This window comes from Gorilla gorilla, chromosome 1 (genome assembly GCF_029281585.2).
Source record: "Gorilla gorilla gorilla isolate KB3781 chromosome 1, NHGRI_mGorGor1-v2.1_pri, whole genome shotgun sequence".
In the NCBI taxonomy this organism is placed as follows: domain Eukaryota; kingdom Metazoa; phylum Chordata; class Mammalia; order Primates; family Hominidae; genus Gorilla; species Gorilla gorilla.
The window spans coordinates 169,177,756-169,200,093 of NC_073224.2; the positions used below are offsets into that span (position 1 = coordinate 169,177,756).

Sequence of the window (22,338 nt, forward strand, 5' to 3'; positions counted from 1 at the left end):
TGCTTGGAAAACTGGCTAGCCATATGCAGAAAATTGAAACTGGACCCTGTCCTTATACCTTATACAAAAATTGACTCAAGATGGATTAAAGATTTAAACATAAAACTTGAAACGATAAAAACCCTAGAAGAAAACTAGGCAATACCATTCAGGACCCAGCCATGGGCAAAAACTTCATGACTAAAACACCAAAAGCAATGTTAACAAAAGCCAGAATTGACAAATGGGATCTAATTAAACTAAAGAGCTTCTGCACAGCAAAAGAAACTATCATCAGAATGAACAGGGAACCTACAGAATGGGAGAAAATTTTTGCAATCTATCCATCTGACAAAGGGCTAATATCCAGAATCTACAAGGAAGTTAACTTTACAAGAAAAAGACAACCCCATCAAAAAGTGGGCAAAGGATATGAACAGACAGTTCTCAAAAGAAGACATTTATGCAGCCAACAAACATATGAAAAAAAGCTCATTATTACTGGTCATTAGAGAAATACAAATCAAAACCACAATGAGGTACCATCTCACGCCAGTTAGAATGGTAATCATTAAAAAGTCAGGAAACAACAGATACCGGAGAGGATGTGGGGAAATAGGAATGCTTTTACACTGTTGGTGGGAGTGTAAATTAGTTCAACCATTGAGTAAGACAGTGGTGATTCCTCAAGGATCTAACATCAGAAATACCGTTTGACCCAGCAATCCCACTACTGGGTATATACCCAAAGGATTATACATCATTCTACTACAAAGACACATGCACATGTATGTTTATTGCGGCACTGTTCACAATAGCAAAGACTTGGAAGCAACCCAAATGTCCATCAATGATAAACTGTATAAAGACAACGTAGCACATATATACCGTGGAATATTATGCCTCCATAAAGAAGAATGAGTTCATGTCCTTTACAGGGACATGAATGAAGCTGGAAACCATCATTCTCAGCAAACTAATACAAGAACAGAAAACCGGGCCGGGCGCAGTGGCTCATGCCTGTAATCCCAGCACTTTGGGAGGCTGAGGCGGGCAGATCACGAGGTCAGGAGATCGAGACCATCCTGGCTAACATGGTGAAACCCTGTCTCTTCTAAAAATACAAAAAATTAGCTGGGCGCAGTGGCAGGAGCCTGTCGTCCCAGCTACTTGGGAGGCTGAGGCAAGAGAATGGCGTGAACCCGGGAGGAGAAGCTTGCAGTGAGCCGAGATAGAGATTGCACCACTGCAGTCTGGCCTGGGCGAAACAGCAAGACTCCATCTCAAGAAAAAAAAAAAAAAGAACAGAAAATCAAACACTGCATGTTCTCACTCACAAGTGGGAGTTGAACAATGATAACACATGGACACAGGGAGGGGAACATCACACACTGGGTCTTGTTGGGGGTAGGGGGCAAGGGGAGGAAGAGCATTAGGACAAATACCTAATGCATGTGGGGCTTAAAACCTAGATGACAGGTTGATGGGTGCAGCAAACTACTATGGCACATGTATACCTCTGTAACAAACCTGCACGTTCTGCACATGTATCCCAGAACTTAAAGTATAATAAAAAAGATAATAATAATAGCTATAATGACTGGTATGAGATGGTATCTCATTGTGGTTTTGATTTGCATTTATCTGACCATTAGTGATGCTGAGCACTTTTTCATATGTTTGATGGCCACCTGTATGTCCTTGTTTTGAGAAGTGTCTGTTCATGCTTTTTGCCCACTTTTTAATGGGGTTGTTTTTTGCTTGTTGATTTAAGTTCCTTATAGATTCTGGATATTAGACCTTTGTCAGACGCATAGTTTGTGAATATTTTCTCCCATTCTATAGGTTGTCTGCTTACTCTGTTGTTAGTTTCTGTTGCTGTGCAGAAGCTCTTTGGTTTACTTAGATCCCACTTGTCAATTTTTGTTTTTGTTGAAATTGTTTTAAGGCCAATGTCCACAAGGGTGTTTCCTAGGTTTTCTTCTAGAATTTTCTTTCTTTCTTTCTATTTTTTTTTTTTTTATTTTTGAGATGGAGTCTTACTCTGTCACCCAGGCTGGAGTGCAGTGGCACAATCTCGATTCACTGCAACCTCCACCTCCGAGGTTCAAGTGATTCTCCTGCCTCATCCTCCCAAGTAGCTTGGATTACAGGCATAAGCCACCATGCCCAGCTAATTTTTGTATTTCTAGTAGAGATGGGGTTTCATCATGTTGGCCAGGTGGGTGCCGAACTCCTGACCTCAGGTGATCCACCCACCTCGGCCTCCCAAAGTGCTGGGATTACAGACGTAAGCCACCATGCCTAGCTTCTTCTAGGATCCTTACAGTTTGAGGTCTTATATTTAAATATTTAATCTGTCTTGAGTTAATTTTTATATATGGTAAGAGGGGTCCAGTTTCATTCTTTTGCATATGTCTAGACAGCAATCCCAGCACCAATTATTGAATAGGGAGTCCTTTCCCCATTGCATATTTTCATCAACTTTGTCAAAGATTAGATGGCTGTAGGTGTGCAGCTTTACTTTCAGGCTCTCTATTCTGTTCCATTGGTTTATTTGTCTTTTTGTACTAGTACCATGCTGTTTGGACTACTTAGCCTTATAATATAGTTTGTAGTCAAGGAATGTAATGTGATGCTTACAGCTTTGTTTTTGTTGTTGTTTTTTTGTTTTTGCTTAGATTGCTTTGGTTATCCAGTCTCTTTTTCAGTTCTATATGGATTTTAGAATAGTGGGAATTTTTTTTACTCTGTAAACAATAACATCGGTAGCTTAATAGGAATAGTGTTGAATCTGTAGATTGCTTTGGTAAGTATGGCCATTTTAATAATATTAATTCTTCTAATCCATGAGCATGGAATGTTTTTTATTTGTTTGTGTCATCTTGATTTCTTTTAGCAGTGTTTTGTAGTTCTCCTTGTAGAGGTCTTTCTCCTCCTTGGTTTAATGTATTCCTAGGTATATTATTTTGGGGAGGGCTATTGTAAATGGAACTGCATTCTTGATTTGGCTCTCAGCTTGAATGTTATTGGCATACAAAAATGCTATTGATTTTTGTATGCCAATAACATTGATTTTGTATCCTGAAACTTTACTGAAGTCATTTATCAGTTCCAGGAGGCTCTTGGTGGAGTAATAGAGTAATATTGTTAGTAAAGAGAGATAGTTCGACAATTTCTTTTTCTATTTGGATGCCTTTTATTTATTTCTCTTGTCTGATTGCTCTGGCAAAGAAATAAGGGGATATTTTGGGTATAGACACACATACAAGGAAAGTACCATGTGAAGATGAAGGCAAATGTCAAGGTAATACAAGAGAAGCCAAGGAATGCCAAAGATTGCCAGCAAACCACTAGAAGCTAGAAGAGAGTCATGAGATGGATTCTCCCTCATAGACCTCAGAAGGAATGGACCCTGCTGACACCTTGATCTCTGATTTCTAGACCCCAGAACTCTGAGACAATAAATTGCTGTTATTTAAGCAAATGTTAACAATTTCTAGAAGAAATATTTCAGCTATCAAATTGAAAAATCTCCCTACATGTGGAGCAGAATTTTAAAAAAAATCACCCAGTACTATCAAAGTAGCATGGCAAAACATCAAAGGTAATGGGAAAAATATTAAAAATTGATACAAATTGTATGTTTTGTGTATTTTGTCATAATTTTTAAAAATTGCAAAAAACGATGAGATAGGAAAGATATAAGTGAACATGTGAGTTTAATCCTGGGGTGATTTTATAGGGTCTGAGAAAGGTGTGGAAGGAAGCAAGAGCAAAGGGGATCTGCTTTTCAAATATTGGCAATACCTCCATCTCGACTTCATCTTCGTTGGATTCTGGCATCACAGTAGCTGGTGAAGCTCGTGTTTGGCCACAGAACGCAAGGGTAGGACTAAAAAATTAAGGGAGTGTCAGGGATGTGTGTGTACACATGTAGCGAAAACTCCTCTTTCCATAATTAGTAGTTCCTGGATATGTTGGAAAGAATAAAGCTCAATATATCAGTATATATCCATTCAGTCTGATACATATATTAAATACCTCATCTAAGCCAGGCACTACCCTAGGTTTATACACACAAGGATAAATAAAACAGAGTTTCTTCCTTCATTCATGGGTAATTTCACTCTGTTGTACTATTTATTACAGTTACAGAAACAAGATACAATTTTTGAAGGTAATCTATTCAGGGTAAATATTCCATTCAAATGGCTTTAAGGATATTTGCTGGAACCTTTCTTGAATGTAGACCTTCTTTTCTAGAACTTTGCTACATGCCTTTGCACTCCATCTTGATGAGATGGTTAAGAAAAAAAAACATAAATAAGCAGATCCACGTGCTTATCATTTAGGTATCAATATTATTGCCTCAATTTTTTCTAAATACTTTAAGGAGGCAGATAAAGATGATTTATACACTGGATACACTCGAGCATCGGTGTAAAAATTCAGTATTAAGGCATTATTAAATTTACTTTCAACATCCAAACTAAATGTGTTTTCAAATTAAGTCGAAGCAACTGCAGAGAAGTCAAATATTTGCTCTCATTAATAATACATTGGTACTAAAAAGAAGAATAATGGCAATCTTATAAAGGTTTTCTTTAACATCTCTAAAAGATTACTAATCATATTTTATTCATCCTTACCACAGTTTGTTTTTGTGGACTACTTTATCAGATTTATTTCACGGAAGTTTTTCTCAAGTTTCAGCAATTGGCTAAACAATCAATACTTTAGCTATAAAAGAAAAGTTTCCTGAGGAGGAAGAAATTTCTTCTTGAATGACCTTTTTTTCAGGGAAGCACCCATCACAGATGAAGAACCAGGTCATTCTGGAAGTCAAGTCTCACTAAAGCTTGAAGCTTCTTTTTCTTTCTTTCTTTCTTTCTTTCTTTCTTTCTTTCTTTCTTTCTTTCTTTCTTTTTTTTTTTTTTTTTTTTTTTTTTTTTTTTTTTTGAGACAGTCTCACTCTGTTGCCTGGGCTGGAATGCAGTGGTGCAATCTTGGCTCACTGCAACCTCTGCTTTCTGGGTTCAAGCAATTCTTTTGCCTCAGACACCAAGTAGCTGGGATTACAGGTACATGCCACCACGCTTGGCTAATTTTTGTATTTTTAGTAGAGATGAGGTTTCACCATGTTGGCCAGGCTGGCCTTGAACACTTAACCTCAGGTGATCTGCCCTCCTCAGCCTCCCAAAATGCTGAGATTCTAGGAGTGAGCCACAGCTCTGGAGCTAAAGCTTCTTAAATAGAGAGCTGTGTCACACAGAAAATGCCCCATGGGCAGCAAGTCATGTTTCTAGGAGGCTTATTAGGTGATAATTGCGCAGATATCGATGGCATGCTTTTTTGTTGTTGTTAGCATCCAGAAGAAAAAAAAATCTACAAGAGGGGTTGAGCAAAGGGACCTGAAGTCAGGAAAATTAAGTGTGAGAATGCACAAAATTTAAAGTAAGTTTTACTGAAGCTTTTGTGCTCAGAGAGATATGTGTGGTTAGATTCCCTCTCAAAGCCAAACATTATCTCTTAATTATGGCCTTAACAAATAACACTAGTGTATATCAACAACGACAAGTTAAAAAAAAAAAAGACCTAGTTTATTTTGAGATCTAAAGTCACAAACTAGTCCTATTTAGTGCCAATAGGACTAGCAATGTTGTCTACAATTTGTAAAGGGAGGTTCTAATAATGCTACTTTTATTTTTTAAAATGGTGATAGAAGAATGCTAAGCATTTCATGCCTATAAACAAGGCACTGAAAATGAAAGGTAAGGTAAGATAATGTAAGGAGTTAATTAAGGATGGCTTTTAATCTTTTCTTTGATTTTTCTTTTCTTTTGCTTTAGCCTTAAAAAATTCCAAACTATAACAAGGAGAGGAAAAAGCCAGCAGAAGGAGAGGAAGAGGGACTCACTATGATGGAGTATCAGCATTGGAAAAGTGGGAAGAACAGACGGGTTGGAAATCAGAAGACGTGGCACTTGCTTCCTGGGCACAGAGATTTTGGGGAAGGATGCTTACTGTCTTTGTATACCCATTTTCTTAGCTGTAATATATAAATAACAATATTAGACAGTGTGATGAACACCCTTGTAAACCGTCACACACTATACAAACAGCAGTTATCATTATTCACACACCTAGAGCCCTTGTAAACTGTCACACGCTATACAGACCGCAGTTATTATTATTCACACACCTAGAGTGAACATGGTGAAAAACCTTTGCCTTAAGGGAAGTGGGTTAGAACCTTTACCACATCACTGGGCCACATCACCCAGTCACAGATGAACAACTAGGCCACTCTGCAGGTTGTCCCACAGAAGCTTCTAAAATAGAGATGTGTCACACAGAAAATGCCCCAGGAGCTGCAAGTCATGTTGCTGGGAGGCTTTCTTAGGTGATAATTGGGCAAATATTTTTTGTTACTTTTAACATCCAGAAAAAAATGTACAAGAGAGGTTGAGCAACAAGATCTGAAGGCAGGAAAATTAAGAGTGCCTTGTGTGTAAAGCCCAAAAAGAGAATGCTGTAGATAAGAAATTGAGAAATACCACAAAATGCCCACAGGGTACAAGGAACACTCCCTTTTCACCTCCCATCTAAGCTGCAATGCCCATCCGAGTGCTGAATACTGACTGGAAATAAGGCATGGTGATGCATCATTCTGTTAGATGTGCAGCCTCCCTGGTTCTGTCCACTTCCCTCACCAAAATACTGATTTCAAACGCCACTTGTCCTCTTAGTCTTATTATCTATTTTTAACTATACCTGGAGAAGTTCTCTAATTTTGACATCTGAAATCATATTTTCCCCATATTAATTCTCTCTCTCTTCTTCCCACAAGAATATAAGAACCAAGAAGCCATGAATTTTATGTCTCGTTAAGGAATGTATCTCTACTGCCTAGAACAGTGACATATTGTAGGCATTGAAGAAATGTGTTGATGAGTAAATAAATGAAGAAAGTGATGAAAGACTTAGTTACTAAGCAGCTACAAATAATTTACAAAAAGGAAATATTATGATCTTATTATTTCCAACATACATAGATTCAGATGATATAAAACATTTGTTTTCCCAAAAAGTCCCTACTAATGTCTCTTGGTGGATAGTTAGCAGTGTCTTTGAAGTCTGGTCTCCAGTGTCTTTTCTCCCATTTCTTCCTCCTCCCATCTTTCCTTTGGTCTTTTATTCCCTTCTATTCTTCCTTGCTTCATCACCTAATCCACAGTCTCAGTTCTGTCCTGGAGAGGAGCTCCATCTTAGATGGTAGGTTTTACTTTCCACCTAGGAGTAGATTCAAGTGTTCAAAGTCTTAAGGGAGGAACATCTCTAAGAAAAGCAACTCTTGCTAAATTAATTATACTTCCATAGCAGAGTTTCCATAGCATATTATGCTAATGAAGTCTCTATTGCTTTTGTTTTCCTGTCATAGATGAGGAAGACAAGGGAAAAAAGACAAGGCTAGAAACTAGTGCAGAAAATTCCATGGTGCAACAAGAGCTCACCTTATGGAGATGGCAACTCAAGAACTCTACAAAGTTTTCTAAAACTGCTTCTCAAAGTTTAATGCACACAACAATTACCTGAGATCTTGTTAGCAAATTTTGTTTCAGTAGTTCTGGGGTGAAGCTTCAAGTTCTGCATTTCTAATAAACAACCAGGTGGTCCATGGGTCCACACCTTGAGTAGTCGATCTCTAAAAGAAAACGTTTCATGTTGGACCTCTACTTTACAGTCTACTGAAAGTAGTCTACTCTACATTATGGTCTACTGAAAATACACTGTGTAAGGGAAAGAGCAAGAGGATTTGGGGTCATCTAGGACTGGGTTTGAAATCTGGCTCCGTTATTCCTTAAGAGACACTGGGCAAGGATTATTTTTAAAAATATAAATTTCCTAAGCTTCAGTATCATCTGGAATATGGGTATAATAATATCTGTCTTATAGGATTGCTATAAAAATTAACTTTTTTTAAGGCACTTTAGCATGGGGCAAATCTTGATCCCTTCCCCTTTCTTTTCCCATTTCAAATTCTTCAAAATGGCCTGATTCAGCTTCAAATTCTGTTTCAAACTTTGTCTATTTCTATTCTTGAAAACCGAAAGCATATACACCCAGACAGCTTACTGTCTATATTAACACAATTTAACTTTTCAACCTGTGCATTAACCTGACTTAATTATTCCAGGAAATCCTTGCCCAGGAAGATGGAGTTGCAAATAACTGTTTATTTCAGAATCTCCTAAATTTATTTATCTGAAAAATCAATTCATTCTCTTTAAGTAAATAGCCTCTTCTCAAAACAATAGATTATTAAGCTGGGCTCAGCAAATGATTATTTACTCTTAAAGACTCTTCAGTGTACTCCCTTTACTGTGTCCATTAATTATACATTATTATATTATAACATCTTTCAGTACCAATCACTTCACTGAAAGACATGCCTTAAAGTAGACTCTAAATCTTTACAAATGCCAGTTTTGATTCTTCCCTTGCAAAACACCACTAACACTCTGCCAAGGTAGTCAGTGGATTCCCTTACTACAGTAAGAAATAAACTTGTCTTTTCTTGATCAAACATGTGATTTTGCTGGTATCTTGAGAGTTGGCAGTTGACAATCTCTTCTAATAAAACTATCATCCAGACAAACATACTTATTTACTTGTTATTTCCTGGAGGTGCCATGCTTTTTAATATTCCATGCTTTTGCACAATCAATTTCTTTTTTCCTGGAATATCATCTTTTATTTAACCTTCAAGACTCATACTAAATGTTAGTTTATCTGTGAAATACTTATTGAAACCCTTTAGCAATATAGATTTTTCAAGCTTCTGTTCTCCCATAGCATTGAGTAGGCCTTTTCCAACATACCCTATTATTTCCTAATTGCTTGGTTACACATTTTTCTTTCCCAAATATAATGTGCTCTTTAAAAATAAGGACTATGCCTTATCCACCTCTGTCACCAATGTCTTAAAGAATTTTTAAAAAAACTATTAGTTGATCAATAAATATTTGTTGAATGTTGAATGAAACACAGTTAGCCTGGATATTTACAGGAAGAAAAATGGGTAAATAAATATTTGTTAAGAGAAACTTGAGCTTCTTTTCATAAGGATTTCCTTTGCATCTTCTTACCCTTTTTGTTTTAGGTAATCCTGAGAAATGTTACCTCTGAAGTCTACTACCCCTGAAATAGTAGCTCTCTGAGCCAGCAAAATAGGACCTTTTTGATGTCTCAAATCCTGTCAAAATGGTGATTTCTCATTTCTTTCTCATCTAGTAATTATTGATGGCAAGTATGAGCATGCAGTTGGGTCAGTCCTTCTCTCAGGGTAGCAGATAACTTTTATTCCCCCTTCAGGGAAATTTTACCTCCTCTGGCATCAGTCTGGATATAAATGTTGCTGGTTTCATGATCTGAAATTAAGAGTGAACATTTTGTTTAGCCCAATCAAGGCTGGTAGAAGGACAAATTTTTATAATGTGAAATTTATGACCCTGTGATGGCTGATAAAAACGATCCCTGGCATAGCTATGCTTCTATTTAAGTGTTAATTATCCCCTATGCACAGTGTGTACTCTTTTTGATAGCCACAATTCAACACTTAGGCTATTAAAGGCAGATTTATGCTATAGCAATAGAATATTTTTTATTTCCATCTAAACTGAAATCTAGAAGTTTCATAAAAGTGTAAGAGCTCCTGTCATGGCTAACAGGTTTTGACAAGAGCTAAGTTAATGTTTGTAGCAGTAAACCATTTCCTGGTTGACAGTTTGTTGAGACATCAGAGAAGTCTCTGAGGAGAAAAATTAAGTAAATCTAAATGGTACATTTGACCAACTATAAGCCTGGACTGACATTTTGCTCTAGCAAAAGTAAGCTGTTTGGAAAAGAGTGCAAAATTATATGTATCATATCTCAGTTTCTGATCATTTTAGATCATTTGAGGTATAAATATTTAATAAATATGTTTAATGTTCAGCAGTATGTGAACACTACTTTCATATCTCTCTCTTTTTGGCTGTCATCAAAAAATGAAAGAAATAACCTTCATTATAACATAAGCTAGTTAGCCCTCTGAGTACTCCATGTAACATTCGCTTCATACCATAATAACAATAAGCATTATAACATATTTGTGTGAAGTCCCAATGATCTTGATATCTGGGAGGCTTATATTAATCAGATTTTTTCAGGAATGTAGGTAGCCACCATAATATTTCATTGTAAGTTTATTGTAATTTTTGCCATTAACATGCATGACCTGTGTGATCCTTAAATACTCCTGTGAAGTATTAATGTACCCATCTTACAGAGGAGAAGGGGACTCAAACAGAAGACGTGCCTTTTCATAGGTCACACAGAACATGGCAGAGCTAGAGCCAGAACTCAGAACTCCTGTCTCCCAGAAACAGTCCCCTTTGTTCTACAATACACAGATCTCTGTTAATATATTTTAAAATGATTATAGAAGAGATGTTACAGACCCTCCACATAGAATTTGATCAATGTTTATTTTGAGGCAAGTGAACTAAGACAGGATTAATTTTAATTGCATTCTCCATTTGAGAACAGTAATCATGAAAAGAAATTAAAAGGCTGAGTTCAAGATCGATTTTCCAGTCTTTGTAGCAATCCCTGAAGATTCAAAAAGCTTGCAGAAAGACTTTTTCCAGAGACTGTTTTGACTTCTTCATATTAGACTATTAACGACCATACTTAGTACTCAGTAGAATATTAATAATACTGTGCTTGAACTGAGACAATTTTTCTGTGGGTACTTCTACATTTTGAAGAGTATCAGGACAAATATGTGCCCATGCAGGGCATAACACAAATTGATGAAGTGGATTGGTAGTTTTCAAGCACTAGTATGTGCCAGGAACTACGGTGGACACTTATTTTATATATAATTTTTCAATTAATGTTCATAACAATCCTACATAAATTTTACGGGTATAAAAACAGACTCAGTGGAGTTAAGGAGCTTGTCAAAATTCACAAGATGTTACATAACTGAGTCAAGATTTGAACCCGGGTCTATCCAATTTCAATAATTCCACTTCAGTATGATGTTTAGTTCTTTTCAAACTCACAACAAAGGAAAAAATCTTTGCCTAGTCAGGTGGGGCCTACATTTAACCTGGATAACCTACATTTGGAACGTGGGGGAAATGCAATTGTTTTCACTGTTTCCCCGTTCTCTCTTCCACATCTCTTTCTACACTTGCTGGCTACTATTTCTCACTCTATCACCCCTTCCAGAGACTGACCAGAAGAAAGAAGCCATTAGAGAAAAAGAACACAGTTGTACATGCCCAACACAATTGCAATCCAGTATAAGAGGCTCCCCGGATTTGAATGATGTCCAGAGCTGACCTGTTCTACCAAGAGACTCTTTAGTTGTTCTTTGTAGATCTGTCCAGTGGGGGTCTTTTCTATACCATCCTAGATACAGAAAATGTCTCCTTGCTGCCGGCCACTTACCCCCCTACCATCAGCCCTTAGGTTTTCAGTGGTCCAGAAGCTAATGGATCTTCTTTGACTCTCCAGCCAGTCCTCTTAAAAGCTTCTTTTCTTGGAGTCCTCTTTTGATTTCCAAGAAAAACACAGCTTTGCTCCCAGTTTGCTCTGCCTGGTGAAAATGCAGCTTACTCTCAATGCAACCATTTTTATCCTGTTGTCAGCAGACACAGCTGCAGCCACAGCCTCTTGTCTTTCATTTTCCTCTCAGGCTTCAGATGTTATTGAATTGGTTTTGTAGCTTTTTTTCTTTGACCTATTGTTAAATACATTACATAAGTAGAATTCGTAATACTAATTTTTTGTATATGAGGAATAAATTCTACCTGTTTTTCATGTAGTTTTTTTAAAGAATCTATTTGCTAATATCTCATTTTGTAGCTTTGTGTCTCTGCTCATAATTAGAGAATAATTCATTAGTACTATTTTTTGGTTAGATTTTGCTAACTTTCTAAAATTATGTAGAAATGATCCCATCTGATTCCATGCTCTGGAAAATTTCTATAAAATGGAAGGCAACATCTCCTTGGATATTTTAAACACTTTCTCTTAAAACTCACTATGTTAAGTGTGATCGATAGTCATTAATAGTATAATTCTTAGTGTTTCTCTTTGTATTATTAAATATATTTAATTTCTATTGCTTGATTTATCAGTTTTTAAAGATACATGTGATTCCCAGTTATTGCAACAGATGAGGCAACAATAACAATAATGGAGTGTAATCTATTGTTATGTACTCTGATAATGCAATAATGTCAAACTAACAAGTAAATGGAAGCAGAGGGGGGGAGACAAAAGGAAAAGTAGAGAAAATAGGAATTAGCCAAACACACACAAAAAAACATGTCCAACATCATTAGTAATCTGAAAAGTACAAAACAAACTCACAATGAGATAGTATTTTATATGCACCAAATTGGAAAATCTGAAAATATCTGATAATATTATGTTAGGCCAGGCACAGTGGCATGCACCTGTAGTTCCAGCTGCTTCAGAAGCTAAAGCAAGAAAATCATTTGAGCCCGGGAGTTCAAGGCTATTGTGCACTATGATCATGTGTATGAGTAGTCACTGCACTCTAGCCTGGACAACATAATGAGACTGTCTCTAAAAAAAATTAAAAATAAAAATAAAAATACTCAGTGTTGGCATGGATATGAAACAACTAGACATCTATGTCTTTGGGTAAAAATGTAAATTGGTACGCTTTATAACAATACTTAAGTCTTTTTATGGGGATGTAAATCAATATAAAATGATAACAACAACTTATTTTTTAAATCACAAATGCACTCATTCTATGACACAGGGATTAAGCTCCCACAACTATTCCATAGAGAAACTCTTGCACATATAAATGGATAGAAATGCCATACAAAATATTCAAAGCAACATACTTTGTAATATCACAGAACTAGTGATATAGTTTGGATGTCTGTCTCCTCCAAATCACACGTTGAAATGTGACTCCTAATGTTGAAGGTGGGGCCCAGTAGGAGGTGTTTGAGTGATGAGAGTGGATCCCTCATGAATTGCTTAGTGCCCTCCCTGCAGTAATGTGTGAGTTTTCACTCTATTACTGAGAGCTGGTTGTTTAAAATGAGACTGGCACCTCCTCCTCTCTCTCGTGCTTTCTTTCTTGCCATGTGACACACCTGCTCCCCCTTCACCTTCTGCTATGATTGGAAGCTTCCTGAGGCTCTTATCAGAAGCAGATTCTGGGGCCATGTTTCTTGTACAGTCTGCAGAACCATGAGCCAAATAAACATATTTTCTTTAGAAATTACCCAGCCTCAGGTATTCCTGTATAGCAATGCAAAATGGACTAATATAACTAGAAACAACTCAAATGTTAATTAATGGTAGAAAGGCTAAAAAATATTGTATATAACACTATATATTATACGTTGTACTTTAACACTGAAAATGAATGAAATACAACCATATGAGAAAACAGGCTTACATCTCTTAACGTTGAGTACAAAGGAGATTTGGGGTATGTGTGAAAGTTTGTGTACAGTATGAGACCACTCACACAGCTTTTTAAAATACAAAATAAGCACTATGTCATTTGACATAGAAATGTATGTGGTAAAATGCTAAAGTAAGAAAATTATAAACTCGGCTGGGGGCAGTGGCTCACGCCCGTAATCCCAGTGCTCTGGGAGGCCGAGGCGGGCAGATCACCTGAAGCTGGGAGTTCAAGACCAGCCTGGCCAACATGGTGAAACCCTGTCCCTACTAAAAAATACAAAATTAGCTGGGTGTGGTGGTGGGTGCCTGTAATCCCAGCTACTCAAGAGACTGAGGCAGGTGAATCATTTGAACCCGGGAAGGGGAGGCTGCAGTGAGCTGCGATTGTGCCACTGCACTCCAGCCTGGGTGACAGACTGAGACTCCACCTCAAAAAAAAAAAAAAAAAAAAAAAGAAAAGAAAATGATAAACTCAAAGTTGAGAATAGTACTTTCTTTGGAGGGGGAAGGATATACTAAAGTGCACAGAGGTTTGAAAGGTGATAAAAGTATTTATTTTCTTAAGATGGGTGATGGGCATTTGGAGCTTATTTTCTCTTTGTTCTTTATAAATATTTTATACATTATTTAAATTTACTTAACTGTCTTAGTCCTTTGAGCTGCTATAACAGAGTACCATAGATTGGGTGGTTTATAAGCAACAGCAATTTATTTTCACATTTCTGGAGGCTAGGAAGTTCAAGACCAAGGTGCCAACAGATTCAGTGTCTGCTGAGAACCTGTATCCTGGTTCATAGACAGTGTCTTCTTGCTGCATCCTCACATGGTGGAAGGGACAAGGGCACATCTGTCATCTCTTTTATAAAGGTGCTAATGCCATTTATGAGGGCTTCACTTTCATGACCTAATCACCTTCCAAAAGCCTCAACTTCAAATACCATCACATTGGGGATTAGGTCACAACACATGAATTTGGTGGGATATAAACTTTCAGTCTACATTCAACTTTAAATGTAAATGATATACTAATTCACTAAAAACATAAAAATCTTCAACCTTATTGTTAAAAAAATGCAAATTAAATATATGTGTTTTAACTTTCATCAGCACAGATTAACCAAAAATATGATGATGTTTGCAAGTGCAGTTGAAAATAATTCTTTTCTACACTGCTAATGAAAAAGTAAATCAATCATTTGGGAGGAAGCAATTTCAGAATATCTTTTGACTCAGAAAGTCTACTTTAAGAATATTAACTAAACAAATAATCAGAGCCACACATACAAATTTATATTAAAGATATTCAGTATAGTAGAAAGATAGTGAACCCAACCTAAATGTACTATAGTAGAGAATTGCATCAATTACAGGACTGCCTAAAGGAGCATCTGGAACATAATAGGCGCTTAGTAAACGATTACTGAATGAACCAGTGAATAAACATGTGTACATATTTATATGTATGTGCACAAAATATTAACAGTGATTATCTTTGGGAGAAGAGCTTATGAGTGATTTTTTAAATTTTACTTTTCTACATTTTTCAAAAATTTTTGCTATGAAGATATATTACTCTAAGAAGCCGAAAAAAAAATGTTAAGCTCTTGCTTACTTCAAAGCAAAATTTGCCCCTATATCTTCTATCTTCTGGAAATGTAACACCACCCTTCCAACATAAATTTATTTTAATACATCGAATAGCTATTCTTTCTCTTCCTGACATTCTCTTCCGCACCATAGTCCCAACACCATTGCTTGAATATTTAAAATTCATGTTTCTTCACTATCTTGATTGCTTTTGTTAATCTCTTTTGTTTCTATGATGAGGTTAAGGTCACTAGGCAATGGTTCTCTCATCTTAATAGCAAGTTCAAAACCAGGGAACAACTTAGTTCTTTCCATTTCAAACAGGAACGCATCGCCTTGTGGCATTATGTACTCACTTTCCCCATATCCTCTGTATGTACACAAATACCTAGGTGCTTGCTTACTGGTTTACCCTTAACTTTCTCATAATTTGGAGCTGTCTCTTTGTGAAAGATAAACTGTAGAATCTAAAGTTTATGTCTTTTAGGAAAGCATTTGTTTACTTTATATATTTTTAAATGTTCCTATTTTTATCTGTTTAAATCACAGCATACGGGTATAAATCAATTAAGGAATATGGAGTTCATTTGTTTCAATTTATATTCAGTATCACTATTTGGAATAAATGGATTCACCTGCAGCTAAAATAGAATTATAGTGAAGTTTAAAAAAGGTAAATGGAAATATCATTTGGTTTCTCTCCATGCATGCATAAATAAAAATACTGTTTTATATGTTTTGAAAGTAAAGTCTTTCGTTTACAGTTTTTTTCTAAGTACTTAGTATCAGTTAAATGGGATCATCATAAGTTAAATCCTTCCTGGATTCAAAATATCTTTTCTAATGAAAGAAATGTGGTTGGGGTGGGAGACAGGGTTTATATATCCTTTCTACATATGAATTTATATCTCTATAGATCTTTCCTATGAATTCTGTATTTATATGTCCATCTGCACACTTAACATATTTTCTTCGATGTCTCAGGCATCACACACTCATATATTCAAAACTGAATTCATGATTTCCACCCAAAACCACTTGGTTCCTCCTCTTGTGCTTAGTACAAATTGAGAAATAGAATAAAGAAAGGATAGATGGAAACCAAATATGGCTGCTCGGCATTCTGAGGAATCCAAGCTGCCAGTCTTCCATATCTTGTTATGGTGCCGTCTGTGTCCTTCTCGGCTGCCTAGCAGAAAACAGCCTGCAGAATCTTGTGTCTTTGGTGCTTCTACTAAGAGGTAAAAAAGCATCACTTCTGCTCACATGTTATTGTCCAAAGTGAAGTCCCATGGCCATGCCTAATTTCGGGGAGCCATATGCCCAGAAAGAAGGATGAATGGGGAATCTTGATGATCACTTCCACGAGCAGCAACTTAGATAATCTCATTCTGTTTACTTGGTTTGGTCCAATGTACTTTCATTCTCCCCGCACTTACTATCTTCTTCCCGATTCCCACTCTGAGTCAAGGCCTAGGAGATGATATATGTTGAGGCAAGACGAGGCCCAGGTAGCATCTTCACCTGGTTTTACCCTTTTTCAATCTTTCTCCAGTTCCTCACACAGCACTGAAAGGACTTTTTTGTCTTCTTCATGGGGCTGGAACTTCAGTGATTCCACTGAGGAATACAGTCCTCCCTGTTCTATAGTTTATGCTCTCGTCAATCCTCTAAGCTTTAGTCTCTGATATTTAAAGGAATATTTTTAGGCTTCAGAAAATCTATTTCTTAAGTAAAACTAGCTTTCAGGACTACTGCTCTAAATGTACTTAAAAGTCTAATTTGAAACCCAAACTCAAGTAATATCCCTTTCTTCTAGGCAAGAACTGCATTCTTTCTGAATAAAATGAATGTAATTCTTTTAATGTGTGAGAAGTTTCAGGACAACAAAATTTAGAGAGAATTGAGAAGACAACAGATACTGTTATTTTTTTTAAATGATATTTCTGCTGCCCTGTGTCTGCTACTGACCTACAAGATTCATGAAGGCAGAAATCAAATCTCTGTTTGGATAAAACAGAGAAGAAAACACTTAAACTTACAATATAATCTAAGGTTCTAAAGTGGGTCACAATATATAAAAGACAGACAAAGTTCCCTGGATAAGTAGGAAACTCACTGTAGTGAAGAAACGAATAGAGATGCACAGAAGCACAGTTGGGACACTGGGTGCAAGATCAGGGGAGAGGGATTCTTTTCAACGAGACACAGTAAGAACCATTGAAATATTTTCTGACCCAGCACGGGGGATTCGTCGTAGGCTCCTTGAGAGGGATGTTGCAAAATATAAAACAGCAGCTTGCTTACCGGGATCCACCTAGAGAGATGCACTCTCTGCAACCAGTCATGCGGACCCTGGCTTAGAGATGCTTCCTCAGTTTTAGGGCCGTGAGGCATTGGCAGCAGAGCACAACAGTCATGGATGGAGAATGGTGATGACCAAGACCACAGCCATATTGTTCCTACCACACTTTTGAGGTCAAGAATTGAGTCTTACTCGTTTTGAATCAATGAGTAAGTCCCACTAGGGACTGCACAGGAAATGCAAAGAGATTTGGAATCTTTCAGTGAGGAGTTTAGGGGCCAGAGATCATCAAGATTATTATCTACATTTTAAATTGTCCCCAAGGCTTGAGAGACCTCAGCAAGCAAAGGTCACATGTTGAAGCAAATTGCTACATCTTAGCAAATCTCTCACACACTGCATAATTCAGATGAACAAATAGTTCCCCTTGTGAGAGGGAAATTTTATAGAACTTTTTCAGACTGTCCTGAGAAAGGGCTGTATGACTGCTCACTGGGATTTGGAATGAATTTCTCAGGTTTCATCTCTTATCAGCTACCAGAAGATCATCTGGTAAGATAAGTATTAAAACTTTAATAGTATAAATCTGGCACTGTCTAAAATCAGCATGGGTGAAATTTCAAATTTCGATCTATCCCTACATGATAAAGATTTCATTTGAAGCCCCAAATATTAGTACTCTGTTGTGACATCATTGGTAAAAACTGTCCAGGATTTGAAATTGGAAGATTCTTTGTGTCTAAATGGTCATGGTCATTAAAATTTTTAAAAATGTCCAGCTGGTTCCAATCATGAAGTTTAAATTTCTCTCTCTGGTTCCCAGAAGCCTATACTGGCATATTTATTTCATGCTTGCCTATGAAGAATTCAGCTTTATTTTTATGCAAGTTAATTTTCTCCTTATGGAGTCATCATTAATATAAATAGCAATATAAATGGCAATTTATGTTAATGATGACTCCATAAGGAGAAAAAGTATACATTCAGTAACTTTCTAATCTACAAATTTGTCATCTCTTTAAAATAATAAACAAGTACCAGAAGATATCTGAAAGGTGTCCCAGAATATAATTTTTTAAAGGGTAATTAAGTATGACAAGTAACTATAAAGGCAATTATAATTCAGTTCATTTGGATTTGAGTTGCCAGATTTAACAAATAAAAATATACGATGTCCAGTTAAATGTGTATGTTGTACATGTACATCCAACATGGAGCCTGGTCATTGGAGGTGCCCTGGCAATTTTTCTAAGTCCACCTACAAGGGTCAAGACTGACTAAGAACATCCTTTCACTTAAAAAAATTATAGTTTATCTTAAAATCACATTTAACTGAGTATCTTCTACTTTTATCTGGCATTTCTAATTTGGAGGAACTGGCTGCTTGCCATGATGCTAAAAATATTACTGTCATTTTTTCATCTTGAATTATCTTTATGTCATTCAGCTTATTTATAAGAGAAAAAAGTAAATTTACTTGTACCAGAAAATATCAATTGAATGAGATCACCCTGGATTTTACTCTGCTGGCATTTTCCTTCACATAATTTTGAAATCAGTGTTGGTTGGAGAAGAGGATTTGTTTTGGAGTATTTTGGGGTGGGAGAGTTCAGGATGCAGTCAATGGAACCATTTTAGGAAAAATTTCCCAGCATCTTACAGGGCCATATTCTTGCCAGCACACAGCTCTTCACTCTAGTCATCAAATGTTCCCAGCAAGAGGAGTCATAATTCAGGTTCACTGACTTACTTCCACTTACATCCTGGAAATTCAGAGCTTTGTGTCTTTACAGTGGCCTAGGCCTGTACTTGATTGAGGACAGGATTAAATGTTTTCATTTCATCAATAGGTTCAGAGAGTTAGATCAATTTAATAATATGTCACATAGTTATGCGGAGATATGAACAAATTGCAAACCTGTTGAATTCTTAAAGAGCAGGGAGTACTATTTAGAGAATGTGGTGCCTTCAGTTAGTTTCATTATTTGTAATAATAAAAGCCACAGTTTATTCAGCTATTAGTATGTTATGGGCACAGGATAAATGATCTAGAGTAATTATTTCCCTTATCCACACAACATTCTCCTCAGATAGGTCTCATCATCTCCATTTTATAAGTGAGGATTAATCTGTCATCCCTGAGTCATGCAATTGTCAAAAACATAACTGAATTTTAAACCAAGCTCTGATGCTAAAGCTTGTATCTTAACCACTATGTTGTATTTCTCACCAATTATGTTTGTGCGTTGATTTTGTTTTAAAGAATGAGATGTCTGCTAGCAAAGCTCTCATAATAAATCCCTCTACCTTCACTCCAAGTTACAACTTCTTCCCCAAAATGGCAGACATATTGAAGGTTTGCTCACTTGAAACTCAAAACACGTTTGTCCAAGGAGCTAGGGAAAATGAAACAGAGTAAATATTTTTCTGCCTGAAATAAATCACATTTCATATCAATTGATGGGTCCGACGCAAGACAGGTGAGCCCCAGCATTGGGGCTTAGCCCAGAAGGGTTCTTGGTTTCACTCAGAAAAGAATTCCAGGGAAAACTGGTGTCGTTATATAGCAATCTTTTATTAAAGGGTACTGCTCCTTGTGAAGTAGGGCTAACTCACAGGCAGTGCACCCAGAGGCTGCAATGTATGGGTTGTTGGCAACTGTATGGTTACTCACCTCTACTCGCTTTCAATTACATGCAAATTAAGGGGCAGTTTAATGCAAATTGAGGGATGGGTTATTTAGAACTTTCTAGGAAAGGGGCAGTAACTTCCAGGCCATTGCTATGGAATAAAGTCATAGCTTCTGGGTCACTGTCATGGCATTATTTATTTATTTATTTATTTATTTATTTATTTTTTGAGATGGAGTCTCACTCTGTTGCCCAGGCTGGAGTGCAGTGGTGCAGTGCCGGCTCACTGCAACCTCTGCCTCCTGGGTTCAAGCGATTGTCCTGCCTCAGCCTTCTGAGTAGCTGGGACTACAGGCGCATGCCATCACACCCAGCTAATTTTTGCATTTTTAGTAGGGACAGGGTTTCACCGTGTTAGCCAGGATGGTCTCGATCTCCTGACCTCATGATCGACCCACCTCGGCCTCCCAAAGTGCTGGGATTACAGGCGTGAGCCACCACCTCTAGCCTGTTATGGCATTTATAAACCGTCGTGGTGCTAGTGGGAATGTCTTATGCTAACGAGCAATGAGGGCAGCTAGGGATTGCTTTTATCGCCATCTGCTCGTTCCTGCCTTTTTTCACTTCATCCTTTATGGGTGAGATCCTGTTTTGGTCAGCAGGGTTGTGGCCAGAAAACAAGTCCTGCTGGTCTCCTTCATTCTTCTCTCAGAGATTGGATACTCCTTAATCTTAAGGGGACTGCAGAAGGGAAGAGGTCCATCTTCTGTAACTGCTTCTTGCTGATTCTATGGGCATAGACTCTTACTCCTTCTATTGGAGGAGTAAAAAATCTCTGGATACCTGATACAAGGGGCCCAACACCAGGATGTTTTTATTTTCTGGGTAAGAAGACAGAATGGGTTGGAAGCCTTGTGCCAGCATCATCTTCATGTGGAATTGTTGTAGTCTAGAAGATACAAACTTAACTGAGAGGTTAAACAAGCAAGGGCCAAAAATTAGTAATAATAAAGTAGTTATCAAAGGTTTTAGGAAAGATAAAAACCAGGTGAGAATAATAGATGTGGTTTATTGTTGCATATGCTCTTCCTTGTCATGTTATTTATTTGTGTGTTTGCAAAACAATAGCTTTAAGTCTTCTAGGGGTTCACAAATGTAGGGTGTGGAGTCTTCCTCTTATACCTGTGGGGAGTCACAAGAAACAGGTTTAATCCTGGACAGGTGTCCCCAGCTAGTGATTTTCTGAAGCTTAACAGCAGTGAGGGTATTTAACAATAGCTGATAGGGGTGTTTTGGTTGTAATTGATTTTCAAACTTTTTTTTTTTTTTTTTTTTTTATGAAGTCTTGCTCTGTCGTGCAGGCTGGAGTGCAGTGGCACCATCTCGGCTCACTGCAGCCTTCGCCTCCTGGGTTCAAGTGATTCTCCTGCCTCAGCCTCCCGAGTAGCTGGGACTACAGGCATACACCACCACGCCTGGCTAATTTTTTTGTATTTTTAGTAGAGATGAGGTTTCACCATATTGTTCAGGCTGGTCTTGAACTCCTGACCTCGTGATTCACCTGCCTCAGCCTCCCAAAGTGCTGGGATTACAGGCGTGAGCCACCGTGCCAGGCCTGGAATTTTTTTTTTTTAAGTCTTTAGTAAGACTAAGTCTTCCAGTTAAACAAGGGAGTTTTTTTGTTTTTGTTTTTGTTTTTCATTTGGAAGAAAGGGCAATATTTTATTTTAATTTCGAAAGGCCTTTTGATCCTGGCCTAAATTTAAATTTGGGGAGTAAGCATGGCGAAGCCTGTCTGACCCCCTATTTCCTGTCATGGTTTGAGTTAGTTTTTCAGGTTTCTTTGGGATTTCCTTTGGCCACGGGACTTAGAGCCAAAAGACTGATAGCCAATTAAACTTTTTTAGACCATATGGAAATGGATGTGGGCAGGCACTCATTAGCCCTTAAAATTTGTTATGCAATATAAGAGTCAAAAACTAAAAGCCAAAAATAAGGTTCTATATTAAGAAAAACCAATAGGCGGGTGGCCAAGATAGCCAAGTAGAAGCAGCTAGTGTGCGTGTCTCTCATGGAAAGGTACAAAAGGGGTAATACAGCACCTTCAACTGAAACATCCAAATATTCACATTGGGACTAATCAAGGAAACAATTTGACCCACGGAGAATGAAGAAAAGCAAGACAGGATGATGCCCCATTTGGGAGCAACACGAAACCAGAGGACCCTCCCCACTCCCAGGGAAGCAGTGAGTGAATGTACTACCTCAGGAAACCATGCTTCTCCCATGGATCTTTGCAACACTTGGGTCAGGAGATCT

At 37.4% G+C, this 22,338-nt stretch overlaps 2 long non-coding RNA genes across 2 annotated transcripts in view; both read right to left on the bottom strand.

Annotated features, from left to right (window-relative positions):
• Positions 1 to 4,683: 4,683 nt before the first annotated feature.
• Positions 4,684 to 9,413, bottom strand: LOC129524627 (uncharacterized). The gene is made up of 3 exons (XR_008668495.2): positions 9,369 to 9,413; positions 7,575 to 7,687; positions 4,684 to 7,275 (listed from the first exon to the last, which is right to left on the bottom strand). It is a non-coding gene; the product is annotated as an uncharacterized lncRNA (long non-coding RNA).
• Positions 9,414 to 10,488: 1,075 nt separating this feature from the next.
• The window catches only part of LOC109029164 (uncharacterized), an 80,734-nt gene continuing 68,884 nt past the window's right edge, over positions 10,489 to 22,338 (bottom strand). The window contains exons 6-7 of the long non-coding RNA XR_002008209.3: positions 19,620 to 19,785; positions 10,489 to 11,776 (exon numbers count right to left, since the gene is read on the bottom strand). This is a non-coding gene — a long non-coding RNA (uncharacterized lncRNA). The remainder of the gene's footprint in view (positions 11,777 to 19,619; positions 19,786 to 22,338) is intronic.